The 16,351-nt window shown below is 38.9% G+C and overlaps 1 long non-coding RNA gene across 1 annotated transcript in view; it reads left to right on the forward strand.

Moving 5' to 3' along the window:
* Positions 1–207: 207 nt before the first annotated feature.
* LOC110143833 (uncharacterized) overlaps positions 208–16,351 on the forward strand; it is a 193,000-nt gene continuing 176,856 nt past the window's right edge. Inside the window, exons 1-2 of the long non-coding RNA XR_011483487.1 lie at positions 208–626; positions 7,812–7,940. This is a non-coding gene — a long non-coding RNA (uncharacterized lncRNA). The remainder of the gene's footprint in view (positions 627–7,811; positions 7,941–16,351) is intronic.

The raw sequence follows: 16,351 nt of genomic DNA on the forward strand, positions 1-16,351 counted from the left end.
TACTGTGTGTTAACTGCTAAAGGCTGTAGCTGCCCCATTTGCTAGAGAACTTATTATAGGGAAGAACTGATGCCTTGTTGGATCTGTTTCTTTTGCTTTAACCTTTGCTTCCTATGGCTTTAGTTCAGTAAAAGCATACTGTTTATACATAATAGCCCATCTTGGGGAAGTCTTCTCTTCTGCCTGAATGTTAAACCAAAATGCCTTTGTTCAGTACCCTGTCCACCTGTGGATGACTACAGGAAGGAAGAAATTAACACATCCTCTCCCCAAGGCTGGCCACTCCAGGAGATATTTGCAAGATTAATGGCCTTTTTACTTGACTTGCTCAACAACACCCCAACCACATTCTGTAAAAGAACCTGACATCCAGACTCAGTTAAGATGGTTATTTTGAGACATTAGTCTGCTATCTTCTCAGTCTGCTGTCTTTCAGAATGAAGTTGTGTTTCTAGCTTCAACACCTCTTCTCTTAGATTTATTGGCCTGTTGTGCAGTGAGCAGAGCAATCAGTCTTGGATTTGGCAACAAATTGACCTCACCGGAATGGCCTGGAGGAAAATACCCCCTCACCCCCAACCAAGGGCAGCACGCAACCAACCAAAGTCCTACTCCTTTTTCTCAAGGTAGGACAATGTCAAGGTATGAAAATGACTCCTTGGAAAAGACCCTGATGCTGGGAAAGATTGAAGGTGGGAGGAGAAGGGGACGACAGAGGATGAGATGGTTGGATGGCATCACCAACTCAATGGACATGAGTTTGAGTAAGCTCTGGGAGTTGGTGATGGACAGGGAACCCTGGCGTGCTACACTCCATGGGGTCGCAAAGTGTCAGACATGACTGAGCAACTGAACTGAACTGAAGGGCAATGTCTGTGGTGTCACTCTTGTTTCAAAGCTCTCTACGGGATCAAACTAAGACTAGAATTCAGCTGAAACCATACCTTTTCTTTGCTTTCTCCCTGTGTCTTTTTTTTTTAATTTTTTTTCCATTTATTTTTATTAGTTGGAGGCTAATTACTTTACAACATTGCAGTGGTTTTTGTCATACATTGAAATGAATTAGCCATGGATTTACATGTATTCTCTCTGTGTCTTATCCTTCACTTCCTTACAAGTGAAGCTTCCTTCACGTCCTTCCTTACTAGTTTCTCCTGGAATGCTTCTGCAAAGAATTAGTGACTTAATGATACTTATCTTGTGCTCAGCCTCCCAGAAACTCAAATGAAGACTGTATGTGAAAATGTTTATCAGTCCCAGGTGAGGATAACTCTTAAAAAATGTTAAAGTGATATAAACCATTTTCAGAAAAAGGACATTTACAAAGTATTATAATAAAAGATATCCATTTAAATATATATAAAATAAGCATTTTATGTTTGGAAATTTTGACATACAGTGACAGAATAATGTGAAAATTGTGTACAATTATTGATATTCAAGTAATAGAAGCATAGAAAGTCAAAGGTTAGACATAGATGACTCCTGTCAAGAACAAATGTGTTTGTCCATGAACCTATTTTTAATGGCCATGACCTTGTCAGCTACATCCTGTTTGACATTTACAGAAAGATGTGTGATAATAAGATTGATGAATTTATTAGCATTATGAATCATGCAAAAACAGAATCTTCAACACATTTTATTAAGCATTGACTAAAAACTGTTGGTTGGGGGAGGACGAAGATTAAAAATGTTTTAAATTGGTTTCCCAAAGGGCAAGGAAGTTGAATAATTTCTCTAAATGATTCATAATTTTCTCTAAATGATCAGAGAATGGAAAACACATCTCCCTGCCATATTGTGCTTCTGTGGACAGTTTGGCCAGAGGAGTTTATGTAAGTCCAGAAGAGCATGATACTGGGGAATGGGCAGAAAGGGAAATGTTATACTGCTGAGTCAGGCACTGAACAAGGAGTTCTGTTCTGATTTTTCAAAAGAAAAGGACTATAGATTTGAGATTGAGGCTCATTCATTGATTGATTCAACCAATATTTAGAGAGCACCTCTTCTGTGCTGGAGTTCTGTGCTCGTTGCTGTGGTTACAGACATGAAAAGGCAGAAATGAGCTCCCAAGCCAAGTTTGCTGTATTGTCTTTTATTGTATAATCTTTCCTGGTCTGACTTCCATGCTTTTTGCAAATGATTTCTGGAGTTTAAAGGCTCTGTCTGCACTTGTGTGGTTTTCTAGGGTTTTCAAATATTTAACCATGTCTAAGCTTTTCCCAATTGCCTGAAGCTCTTCAGTTAATTCTCATTCCAATATTGTCATAGGAAAAAAATCAATCTGTCTCCTACTCCCCTTAAGTAGCCCCAACCCTACAATTATGATAATTTAATGGTGAATAGTGTTCATTAAGTATTCTGTATCTTAATTGTTTTTCCCAGAGAAAATGAAAATGCTACTTATATTTCTGAGGGTTTTGTGCTGAGTGCTGGCATCCAAGTTGTAAAATTGTTCAAGATTTTTGGACCTAAGAACTCCCACGTGTGAGAGATCAGACTATCTTGTGTCATGCTTTAGAATTTAGTGTCTCATTTTCTTTATTCTGTTCTAGCCCTAATTCATCTGTATTTCAGTAATCACAGCAACTAGCTTTTGTAGATATCTTTCCATTATACCTGATTTGTCACAACTTTAATTTTATTTTAGTAAATTAAGTGTCTTTACAGGTTGCTTAGTTTTGCAGAGTACAACAGTAAGGATTCTGAATATGTAATTAGAATGTAACCTTCTAAAGAACAGGAGTTTGTTTTATTGCACTAAATAGTTTGTTACCTTTTGGTGAATATTTTGACTAACTTCAGAGATGAATTAATACGGATAAATTTCCCAAGTACTTTAAATAAAATCATTTATGATGGTTCTTACATCTGTTACTAGAAGAATGTTATTTTTCTGTTAATGACTGTAAGGATTTTGTCTCTTAATTTTAGAACAAAAATACAAAAATGAAATTTGGGCTTTGAGAACCAAGTACCTTGAATTTCCATAAATGACTTTCTTTTCATATACCACACGGTATGAGAACTCGCACACTATTGTGGCTTCATTTCGTATGTAAACAGATTCCTTGTGAGTTATCTTTATTGATGGAATCCTGCTAGTGTGTTTCTGCCTATGTCAACTGGATTCTTATAGAATCTCTGTGGATTTATGGGTTATTGGATTTTTAAAATCCATCTGAAGCAAGTGGATTCTCAATAGAAGAGTAGATACCTAGTTAAAAAGAAAAGCAATATTTTACCTGATGTTACAAAGAGCTCTTCATTTTTGACATTCAATCGCCGAGAACAAGTTAACTTATGAGGAATAAATAGTATTATTTAGCAATCTTCATTTTACCACATCATTAAAAGGTTATATTCCGCAAATAATTCACATAATGAAACAATGGGCATAAGTTATATATGTTAAGAAAGGTTAAAAATTCAAATAGGTAATAACCTGATTTGAAGGTCATTTGTTCTAAATCAGTACTTAGATTGTTAATTTCTAAGAAAATGGATTTCTGAGTAAATTGTTAACTTATAATAAAACCTTTATTAATGTTTTACTTTATTCAAGAGTTTCTTGAAGGAGTGGAGATATGTTTTATAGAAATCCTATATTTTAAATTTTCCATTCACGGCTTCTACAATACATATATTTCTACTATAATATGTTTACTGATTGATTGGTAGCCTATAAAGAGCTTAAACTTTTCACATGGTTCATATTCCTGGGGTTGATCTTCAGGTGTACGTATCAGAAAACAAACACAGAGATGGCTGAAATTGAGCAGGTTTTTATCACTCCCAATGAAGAATACATTATCCTAACAAGTACAAAACTGAAATCACAAATTGAAACAACACCAAAATAACAGTGTACTTAAATTTCTGAACTATTGTAAAAATTTTCTACAAATTTAAGACAAAGATATTGACAATTTGTTAACATGTCTGAGGCCCTGTGATAAATAAAAATCTCCAAAAAACCACAACAAAAATAATTGTACTAGACACTGTGAGAAAATGAATAAGAAATTAAAGTTGGTCATTTACAATTTAAATAAGACAACATCTTGAATGAAAATGAAGAAGACATAAGGCAAGTTCAAAGGAACATAAGAAATTGCCTTGCTTGGTACTCTAATATTTTAGGAGTGGAAACTAAGGCATATTGGGATTAAGTGATTTATCTGACATCATGGTGAGATTGTGGCAGAGTCTGCTCTGGACTCTTCCATCCACTTTTTCGTTGCTCACCACTGCCTCCTATGACAGGAGGACACATACCAGACAATGGTAAGTGCTTAAGAAAAACCGATTGGAAAAATGTCAGACTGTAATCACATATGGGTCACAGTAACAGTGTTTGGGAGAGGAAACACCATTCTGGAACACCCATCTCAGACTTGGCAAGCTGGAATGACAGCCTGCAACTTTAGTTTTACTAGTTATCAATCTCTGGTGTACTGAGACAAATGCTACCAGAGAAATTTAATTAACCAAATTTTAATATGAATGTTTAAATCTTTTACAAAGAAAGGAGGCTGTATTTTCTTTAGTCATAAAATTCTCTCCTTCTTCCCTTTGATTTGATGTAAGGCAGTCAAATCTGTATGGAAAAATCCAAAGAGGGCAAAACAAGTGTGACAAATCTCGTTTTTGCAAGAGTTTGAAGCTGAATAGAACTGTATTCTATTGAGTGATTTCCTCAACTTCTCCTTAGGCGTGGGTTAAGGGATAGACAATAGCTGAGTCAAATTTAATTTGTTCAGTTTCTCCCCATTCTCTGTATTATTTATGTCATATAATAAACTAACCCATTTTTAATTTGTTTTAATCAGTTTGTTTTGATCTAAACTTTAAGGTAGGGTTTGGGCTTCCCGGTGGCTCAGTGGTAGAGAATCTGCCTGCCAACGCAGGAGACACATGTTTGATCCTTGGGTCGGGAAAATCCTTTGGGGAAGGAAATGGCAACCCATTCCAGTATTCTTGCCTGGAGAATCCCATGGCCACAGGAGCCTGGCAGGCTATAGTCCATGGGGTCACAAGAGTCGGACACAACTTAGTGACTAAACCATCACCGTACACATTTTGTTTCATTTTATGGGAATTAAAGTTCATATATTTTATGCCTTTATAAATTTATACCAAGTATTTATTATAACAACTAATTAAACTTAAAAAATTTTGAAACAATCAAGAAGTTATAGGAAGTTGAAAAGTAGTACAAAGAATTTTTGACCCCTAATCGATTTGAAAGCAAGTTGTCTAATGTTGCCTTGCCCTTGAATTCATGCACCTTTGGCAGGATATCACAAAAGTGGTGCTGCTACTTCCCATTGCATCGCGTCTGTGGTTTAGGACTGTGACTTGTCCAATTGCAGGTGATGTTCACTTTGATAATTAGGTTAAAGTGATACCTCCCAGGTTTCTTCACAGTAAACTTAGTCTTTTTTCATTTGTGAATAACAGCTGTCTTCTGGTGAGGTACTTTAAAACAACACAAACATCTCAGTCATCTTCAGATTTTCAAGTTATTCCTTTATTTGTGTATGTCTTCATGAACTATGGTCAACTATTTTATTTTATGGACTAAAATCCACTGCTGTCGCTTCAGTTGTGTCTGACTCTATGTGACCCCAGGGACTGTAACCCCCCCCCAGGCTCCTCTGTCCTTGGGATTCTCCAGGCGAGAATCCTGGAGTACATTGCCATGCCCTCCTCCAGGGGGTCTTCCTAACCCAGGGATCAGATCCACATCTCTTTTTTTTTTTTCAGACCCACATCTCTCATGTCTTCTGCCCTGGCAGGTGGATTCTTTACCACTCTTAGCACTTGGGAAGCCCAAAATGCACTATATCTTTATTTCTTTTGATGCTGAAATTATTGTTATGGGGGCCACTTTGATTGTTTATACATCTTTTTGATGCTTATCTGTTATTCTTTGAGCATTTCTTTACTTTTTAGTACAGCGTAACATTTGAGGCCTATCTTATACATTCCCTGGTTTATCTTAGAGTTGGTCATTTTTTTTAAGAAGTCTTGTTTCTTTCAGTGAGAATAGTATTTAGAAGCCAAGAGCAGGTGTTTAATGTGCTTATTGCTATTGAGGTGTCACTGCTTTCACAGCCTCTCAGAGGGCAAAACTAGGGAATATATGATAATATGCACACATATACACATATACATTTCTTTCTACTTCAATCAATCAATCGATGTATATATTAAAATCCATGAGTTCATATCAACATTTTCAGTGTCTGGCCAACACCATTGAGCTTTCCTGGTGGCTCAGAAGGTAAAGAATCCACCTGCGATGCAGGAGACCTGGCTTCTATCCCTGGGTTGGAAAGATCCCCTGGAGGAGGGCATGGCAACCCACTCCAGTATCCTTGCTTGGAGAATCCCCATGGACAGAGGAGCCTGGCAGGCTACAGCCCATGGGGTTGCAAAAAGTCGGACACAACTGAGTGACTAAGCATACATCCAACACCATTGAGTTCTTTCTACTTCTTCCATTTCTTGATTTGTGTCTTCCCTCTCTAACAGTGAGTAGCTCCAATTATATTGAATGTGTGTGCTTATTTGATCACCTCCCCCATATATAACCCGACTTCCGTGGCGCCTGCTAGTCCCTGCTCTGCATGGAAGCTCTCCTCACTCTGCTTGGCCTCCCATACCCCGTGCCAGATGACCCTCCCATGAGGATGCTTCTTCACTCTTGGGGCTGTGACACCATAATCTGGGTAGCTTTCCCAGACATGTCCTTCTCTCTCACTCCAGTTTCTGGCACCCTGAGCTGGACCATTCAGCTCTCCACACCCCAATCCCTACTGGCCTATTTGCTTACTTTACTGCACCCTATGTCCTACTTATTGGGTTTATTATTAAATTGTTGAAGGAGAGGAAGAGAAAGGGAAAACAACTCATTAGATTTTAAAATTAAATGTCAAACTTATAAAATATTTAAGTGACTCAGTATGTTATTAAAAAAGAAGGATGAAGTGTATTCCTGGAAAGTTTGGTGGGTTTTTTTATTTGGTATTAGTTATAAAAAGAGTGCTTGATGAAGACTAAGAAGACTAAGCTTTGCTCACAAAGTTAATTTCAACACCCGGAATAAGAAAGCCTTGATTAACAGTTTAAAGTTGGTGGAGTTGAGTGACCAATACAATTTCTGCCAAGCACGAAACTTTAGGACCTTCTTCTCTTCCTTTGGTCAAGGTTCACTTAATCATCTTTTTGTTGTTGTTGTTGCAGCGATTACTTTTTCATTTGTTACTGAGAACTGGTCCTGGATTTTGTGATCACAAAAGATTTGTTTTTCTGTACCATCAATGTTAATGCTCTTAAGTAATATTTATTTATTTATTTATTGGAGGTGTTAATTCACTTAAGTGATTTTTTAAACTATTCCCGGTCACAGAGTACCAAATACATTTTATATGAGGGATGACAATCCACTTCCAAAAAATATTAATGTAACAGCTAATAAGACAAAAGCATAACAAAGTCAACATAGTCACACAGAAGCAAGTCATGGGGTGTCCAGTGGAGCTACAGAGGGGCCCTAGTGTTTATACCCTCCCATGTCCTTGATCAATGGTCACTTGTTTCCTGAGCATCAGCATGTCTCTAAGATTTGCTCTAGTCAATCAGGCAAATGCAGAATGCCATTAAAGTGATAAATTCAAACAGCCCACACAGAATTGTTGCAGTCTGTCATGTCAGGTCCCACTTTAGAGAGATTTTTAACTTTATGGATCACTGATTTGATAAACCAAAATGAGTCCTTTAAAGCTCTCATTTTTTATCAGGTTGCTGAACTTACCAGGATTGCATGCTCAATGAAACTCTTTCCTGGAGTCTGAACACCTCAGATGTGACCAGTGTCTCTTCTTGATGGACTGATGTAGTTACTTGTTTCTGCTGTTCATTCCATGAAGGTGAGATTTCATGTTCGTCTTATTTTTTTTAATACCATTGCTGAGAAATGTGCTTCTGCTTCACTCTATGGAATGCTTGAAGTGCTTTTTGAGGCATTCTTCATGGAAGTGTTAATACTTATGAGACAAAAGACCGGGAGCTGGAAGACCTGGATTTGAATACGGACACTGCTACTTATTAGCAATGCGGTCTGTTTCCTTTTTTGTGAAACTGGGTATTATCATTATCTCACAGTTTTTTCTGAGCCTCAATTTAAAAACTTCAAGTTAAAGTCATTTCAGTACTTGAAAGGACCATGCAAATGTGAGGTGTTGTTAGTATTTTGTAAGAAAAAAATCATTTCTTTAAAGGTATAACAGTTCGTTAAGGAAGAGTCCAAATGAAAGCAAAGTAATAAATAAAATTACCTTAAGAACTATTGAGAGGATTTGTGTTTTGCCAATGAAAATTTGTTTTCATATTTAATAAATGCAAATATATTCGCTCTTTAAATGTTTAACTAATACTATTGTGAATTTTTAAAAATTTCAAGAATGTTCATCCCAAAAGTCTTGGTCTTATTTTGAAAGATTTAATTTCAAGGCCAATATACCTACTCTTTCCCCAAATCATCTCTAAGCACTAAGTCTGCGTATTAATGTAAGGGCAGGTGTTGAGTCTTAGAATGAACATAACAGCTGATTCTAAGTCAGCTAGCATATATTCTAAGGCAATGAAAATGAGTAACAATGATTTAGAGATTCAAAAAAAAAAAATTGGTCAGATGTTATTTGTGGGCCAATCATTGTACCTCTTTCAGACTATATGGGATAAAATTCTTCATCAGGGGAAAACTGTGTTGACCCCAGCAGCATGGCAGACATTTATCTACCTAAACAATCCTGATGTTATTAGACAAAAGGAAGAAGTATTTTGATTGTCATCATCCTAGATAAGGGGACTGTGAACTTTAGAGTGTCTCATTCATGATTTGCAGTTGTCATCAAGAAGACAGACTTAATTTGAGTCTCCCTGAAAGCAGGGCATGAGACAGTATGTGGGCACACATAGTTTACTTGGGAGTTGATCCCAGAAGGCAGGGGTGAGGGGGTGGGGGAGTGAGACACGATATGGGAGAAATGCCAAGTTACTGAGCTGGCTTCTTCTGTGGACAATTGGTGATCAGTTCTATTGGAGACCTTTGAGAATTCCCTTAGGGATGTTCCAGTGAAGGACAGGGAGGCTGGCCCCATTAATTCATGTCTCCTGTTGGTTGGATGCTTCCCAGATGACTCAGTGGTCAAGATCTGCCTGTCAATGCAGGAGATGCGGGTTTGATCCCTGGTTTAGGAAGATCTCCTGGAGACGGGAATGGCAACCCACTCCAATATTCTTGCCTGGAAAATCCCATGGACAGAGGATCCTGGTAGGCTGTAGTCCAGGGGGTCACGAAGTCAAGACAGGACTGAGCACCTGAGCACACCTGTTGGTTGAGGGTTGCTCCTAGAGATGCATTTGCATGATGCACTTCCAAGCTGTGCCTGTTTGGGGTAGTTGGGGGCTTTAGAGTGACCTTAGAGAAAGCCCCAAATCTGAGCGGTGCTGCAGTGTGGCTTGAAATGGGATGCTGGTCAACTGCACAGCATTGTTCTTCACTGTTGTGTGGAAATCTGATGGGCCAGGTGATGTGGGCAAGTGTCTGCTATAAGGAAAGGAAAGCAGACCATATAAGAGAAGTCATTATCTAATTATTTATTACAGAGGCAAGATAATGTGGTAGTTGTAGTATCTTAGGCTGTTTGGAGTGGGAAGTGAACGTTAAAGTGGTTTCACTAAACTTCATCAGAAAAGAGAATGCTGTGATTCTTATGATTAATGTTGAGTATCTAAATGGATATATTTCTGTAATGGCTGAAGTCTTACAAGCTATTTTAGTTTGCAGGAAACAGGTTTTCAGAAACACAATGTCATATGTTCTGATCTTAAGTTCATTAATCAATGTCTGATCTGTGATTTTGTTACCTAATGTGAGTTCATGTGCCTGACACATAGTGAGGTCAAAGAAGCTGAAATGTCAAGAGTTCGGGACAGAGAAAGGCTTATTGTAGGGCCATGCAAGAAGAGGTAGCTCGTGCCCCAAACCCCCTGAACTCCCCAAAGGGTGACAGCAAAGCATTTTTAAAGGCCAGGTGAGGGAGTGGCCTGGTTGGTTGCTGAAACTTCGTGCTGTCGAAATCATTTGTTTTTGCGGCTGCCCTGGTAGGTCAGGGCACAATGTTTCTGCAAACCTCCAACAAAGCAAATGCTGTTTTCTGTTCTGCAACTTTTTAATCTCTATATGAATGGAAAAGTACTACATCCTTAAAGGTCAGAGCCTTGAGAATAGACTGTCCTGTATATTTCATGCTACAAGCAACATTCTTAACGGAAGCAAAAGCAATAGCATACAGAGATTAAAGTAAAATCAACTCCAAAGTGGAGTCAGATTTGTTCTTCCGTGTTACAGTTTGGTGTCCCAGATGAACCTACCCTCAGACAGGGAGTCTCCTGTGCAAACAGCTGTTTTTCAGAGAAGTCTTCAGATGGAATGCCATATTGGAGATTTGGCTTAAGGCAGCCTCTTGGGGGCTTATTATCATGTTTCAAACTCTTATCATCCCAGAGAAACCCAAATCCTTGTAAACTGAAGGGTTATTAGTTTAATAAGCACTTCATTGAATCTGAGAGTTTGGGGGACCATCATCTAAGCTGCACCCTTTATCTTACAGAGGCTCACAAGAATTTCATCATTTACCTACTATCAGTTGTGAGTGGACAGGCTGGGAACAGAACCTGTCCTTCCTGGAATTCAGTTCAATATTCTGCAACAGCATCTCAGATAATATGCACTTGCCAATTTGCATAATCAATGCTTTGCATCACCCAGGGTTACTGTTGAAATATGTAGTGATACATTTCCTGACCTTTAGAATTTTAAATCACTGGGCTTAGTGAAATTCCCCAGACACCTTTAAGAACTTGTGAAAAGGAAAATGAATGCAGGCTTTTAGAATGTTTTGAATACCAAAAGCCAAAGCTGCACAAGTAAATGACAGGAGTTTAAAAAGAATGCCTCAACAGCTGGCTGAATAAATCAACCAAAGTTGAAGTGTTCACTTAACTTGTCTGTGAAATTTTTCTTCCTTGGAGTGAGGACTCCTTGGGGGAAAGAGGGTAACAGGTAAGCACTTTCACCTCTTGCCTCCTTAGCAAACCCAATGCGATGCATATTTTTTCATATGCACTTGCTATGTATAACTTAACACAAAACTAAACTTCATCATCCAAGGAGACCCACAATGTGGGATTCAGACTGCCATGTCTGGGCCGGCCTATGGCCTTGCTGTCAAAGAAACTTCTGCAACAAAATAATGTACCAGCCTCTGAAGCTGTATTTCATGAAGGTACTTCATGACTTTGGCATATACTTTTGTTGCTGGGGAAATAGGTTTTCTGTCTCCTCCTGTTTAGGACCAGCCCGTCTGCCAATGTCTCACTGTCGCTAGCTAGCCAAGGGGTTTTCCTGCCCCATTTGGGTAGGATGAGAACTTCATTTTCCCTTAAACTTCTATATGTTCTATGAATCACTTAAGCCCTTGGAATGGTCCTTCTGAAGTATGGCAAGTGAGGAAGTAATCCAAACCCTGGGTAGTGGGGAAAGATACAGACACTAAGGACTGATGCTGAAACTGAAGCTCTAGTACTTTGACCACCTGATGTGAAGAGCCAGCACATTAGAAAAGACCCTGATGCTGGGAAGGATTGAAGGCAGGAGGAGAAGGGGACAACAGAGGATGAGATGGTTGGAGGGCATCACGGACTCTATGGACATGAGTTTGAGCAGGCTCTGGGAGGTAGTGAAGGACAGGGAAGCCTGGCGTGCTGCAGTTCATGAGATTGTGAAGAGTCGGACATGACTGAGCGACTGAACAACAAGATGCTACGGGTACCTAGATCCAGATGTGGGTGCCCATGGCATGGGTGATGCCCAGGGGTGAAGGAGACCTAAGGCTGTATTCGGAGCTGCCATTAGTGGCACTGAGAGTACATCCTGGCCTCCACTTGAGGGGAAGACATTGTTAGGTAACAGTGCTCCGTGGACTTCTTCCTTCTGCCAGAGATGCCCTTTCCTGGCCAAAGGTCCTGGAGGGAAATGAACAATGAGAGATCGGGACTGAGAGACCATAGAAACAGTGAAGACTGGTGTGGACTGTTCCCTGAAAATGTTAACAGACACTATAGGGCATGATTTATTAAAATACTCAGAGTGAAAATGCTTTGTATATGGACTCCTTATGTTTTAATTCAGTTCAGCTCAGTTCAGTTCAGTCACTCAGTTGTGTCCAACTCTTTGTGACCCCAGTGTTTTAATTATGATTATTATTTTTATAATTAATGTCTGTGTCGATACTTATTGAATGAGAACAATGTACACGATTAGGTAAGAGCTAGAATGAATGCTGAGTAATAAACTTAAAAAATACATTCATAACGGAAAATTTCAAGCATATTCAAAAGGAGAGAGGAGTAGAATGAACTCCATGTACCCATCTCTCCAACAATTATACAATTATCAGTCCTCAGCCAGTTTCATCTGACCTATATCCACTCTCCATTCTTTTTCTAATTGTTTTGAAGCAAATCCCAGATATAATACTTCATCTCTATGAAGTTTGTCTTTAATAGTTTTGATAGATTTTTTTCGAAGAGCTATGGCTGATTCTTGTTGATGTTTGACAGAAAACAACAAAATTCTATAAAGCAATTAAAAAATAAATGATTAAAAAAACCCAATTCTAATAAAATTGCTACACCTAAGATTTAATTCCTTAGCATCATAAATGTCCAGTGTGTGTTCAAAATTTACTAATTTCTCCATAATCAGTTTGTTTGAATAAAGATCCTTATGAGACTCATACACTGCAGGAGGCTGACATAGCCTTTAAGTCTTTTAATGAAAGAGACTCCTGGTCTCTTTTTCTTTTTTTTCTGTCCTCTTTGTTGTTATTTAAAAATCTAGTTTGGTTTTAAAGCAAAGTATTGTCATTTGAATTTATATGCCATTGTTGGTTTGTACACCATGGTTTATATACCATGATTGGTTTGAGTTAAAAACTGATTAAAGACAATTTAGATGACATAAACTTTCAAACTGTGGTGCTGCAGAAGACTCCTGAGAGTCCCTTGTATAGCAAGGAGTTCAAACCAGTTGATCCTAAAGGAAATCAAACCTGAATATTCGTTGGAAGGACTGATGCTGAAGCTGAAGCTCCAGTACTTTGGCCACCAATGGGAAGAGCCGACTCATTGGAAAAGGCCTCGTTGCTGGGAAAGATGAGGTCAGGAAGAGAAGGGGACGACAGAGGATGAGATGGTTGCATGGCATCACTAACTCCGTGGACATGGGTTTGAGCAAACTCTGGGAGATACTTATGGACAGGGAGGCCTGACGTGCTGCAGTCCATGGAGTCGCAAAGAGTTGGACATGACTTAGCCACTAAACAACAACAGCAGCAGGAAGTGAAAAAACCAGGGCTCTGGACCCTCTGTAAGTACGCTGTTTGGTGTTACAGCTGATGTCCATGTGGGTGTGATGCAGTAGTTCCTACAGCTGGTCTCTGACTGGCTGCAACCTGAAAATACAGACTCCTGGAGGTGTACTTGGGAATCTGTATTTTACAAGGCTCCCTGAGTAATACTTAGAGCCATTCCTTTGGTAGTAAAATGAAAGGCTTTGGCCTCAGAAAAGCTGGCTTCAGGTCCTCACTCTTCATTAAAGCATCAGATATTTTTTTTAGCTCCCACTGTGTGCCAGACCGTGAACTAGATTCTGAGCTGCTGTAACAAGGAAATCAACAGTCATACTTTGCACCCTAATGAGCTTATACTCCAGAAGAGGCAGCCATGAATCAAAGAATCCTATTTATCAGTGTTCTTCATCCATTATGCCAGGTGCTAGAAAGAGAACACAGAATGCTATGAGAAGGGTCTGACTTAGTCAGCATGGGGTCAGTGGTTCACTTTTCCCCGAGAAAATGGCCTTCAACTGAGACGTTATCTGTGATGGGAGGGCAGGATGTCTGCCACTGGGGCGCACAAGGTCAATGTGGTTTAGAACTCCAGGAGACAGGGCCACGGTTGGGGAAATAACCCCTCAGCATCTGTTCTGCAGCCTAACAGCCAGAGGCTCTGGTTCTCTAGCCATCCTCCTTCCACACTCTAATGGCTCACAAGTCTCTCAAAACATCTTTTATGATTCTGTCAATTACATTGAAGCTCAAACAATCAGGCTGTTAACAGGCCTTTCTTAAAGAGTGTCAGAATTTTGTTTGTGGTTCTTAAGGCTTCTCTCTATTCTGGTGGGACTGATTAGTTATTTACAAAATGATATGCATAGTGTGGGTTTGATCCCTGGTTCAGGAAGATCCCCTGGAGAAAGAAATGGCCACCCACTCCAGTATTCTTGCCTGGGAAATCCCGTGGACAGAGGAGCCTGGTGGGCTACAGTCCATGGGGCTGCAAAGAGTTGGACACAACTGAAGCGACTAAACAAACAAATGCATAGCAGAGAAAAGCATGTGAACATATCACAGCTCCTGAAGAACTGTGTGGTCCTGGGGCATTTGTCAAGTGTTTTTACTTGACAGGTTTCTCATTTATTTCTTCTTCACCAGAGCCTGAGAGATGGATTATTACCATATCTATTGTACAGATGCGGAAGTAAAAGCTGAGACAGATGCGGAACCCCACTGTGGTCATAGTGAAAAACGGTGCAGTGGCCACCTGTAAGTCAGTGCAGCTGGGACCGTTTGTTACTACCGCTGTGTTAGTTCTGAGTTCCAGATATATGCTCAAGTATCGAGAATGCACAATTCAGACACACCGACTTCCCAAGGCCTGTCTCAATCCTAAAAGTGAGTTTCTGTAGACAACTCCCTTTTTCTTCTTCCACTCTCCAAAGCTAACAAGATCTCCTCAGAAACCTGCAGCTCTCAGCCCGAGGCAAAGCAGAATGAATTGTCCTCAAGGTGAAAGTGATAGAAACGTATAGGTGTTATTAAAACTTCTGCTCACTTGAGTTGGAATTTCGCTTTACCACTGGGTGGATCTTTTTTTCAATATGAACAACATTTCTACTCTTCCCAGTAGAGATTGCTGCTGAAATTGGACACGTGGGGAACCCTGTAATAAGAAAGGCTTTTTTTCTATGCATTGGGGACTGTAGGTGACAATGTAGCATTGTTTATTTTTAAAGTTGCAAGACTGCTTACTTCCCTCTTGATATGTTTCTTCCTATCTTACTAATATTATAGTGCATGCTGTCGGCAAGAGTCATTTCTTGGAATTTGAAAGAACTTGTGTAATAAAAAAATCCCTGTTAAAATAACATGCCGCCTTAAAAAATTAACCCGTTAGCATACATTAAGGCTTAAGTGTTTGATGACTAAATGGCTAAATGATTTATTATGAAGAAGCTAAAGGATTCTAGATATATCAGAATCCAAGGACAGAGCCAAAGTTTGAATGATTCTAATGATGCAAAAATATCCGTAAATTTTTGGATATTCCTCTCCTTTCCTTTATCTATCCTACTGCTAGTATTTGTTGGAATATTTAAGTGTTAATCATGTCAGATACTATAAAGTCTTCAAGGATAGTCTAAAATATGGTAATTCTCTTCTGTCTTTTTAGAACTTTTGTGGGACAACTTGTTTTCTCAGTTTTTCACTGAGAATTTTGCTTGGCTGTTGTGTCTGTTCTAATGCTGCAATTGTTGGTCTCAAGTTGGAATAGTGCCATGGGACCTCATCTTAATCGAGTAATATTTTTCTTATATGATCTTTATCTTTGATTTTTGGTTATATGTTTTATTCTATTGTTATTTTATATTAATAATATATGATATAATGATAATATATACATTATGGTTCTTAAGGCTTCTCTCTATTCTGGTGGGACCAGTTAGTCATTTACAAAATGATATGCATAGCGTGGGTTTGATCCCTGGTTCAGGAAGATTTCCTGGAGAAAGAAATGGCCACCCACTCCAGTATTCTTGCCTGGGAAATCCCGTGGACAGAGGAGCCTAGTGGTTTACAGTCCATGGGGCTGCAAAGAGTTGGACATGACTGAGTATATATATATATATAAAATATATGTAATAATATATAACATTAATAGTAATTTATATTAAAATCTATAATATTAAGTCTATGTGTTTTTATTCTATTATTGATATAATAAATTATCCTGAATTTTCCCTCAAAAAATTAAAACATATTGAGGGTCTAGGTTTTGCCATGTTAAATTCCAAACCCTGTTAGTTGAGTAAGACTTTTTCTGACCTTGTTGAATTATCAGCAAAGGTTGGTGGATTTCTGATAAATTGGGT

Source organism: Odocoileus virginianus, chromosome 25, assembly GCF_023699985.2.
Source record: "Odocoileus virginianus isolate 20LAN1187 ecotype Illinois chromosome 25, Ovbor_1.2, whole genome shotgun sequence".
Classification (NCBI taxonomy): Eukaryota; Metazoa; Chordata; class Mammalia; order Artiodactyla; family Cervidae; genus Odocoileus; species Odocoileus virginianus.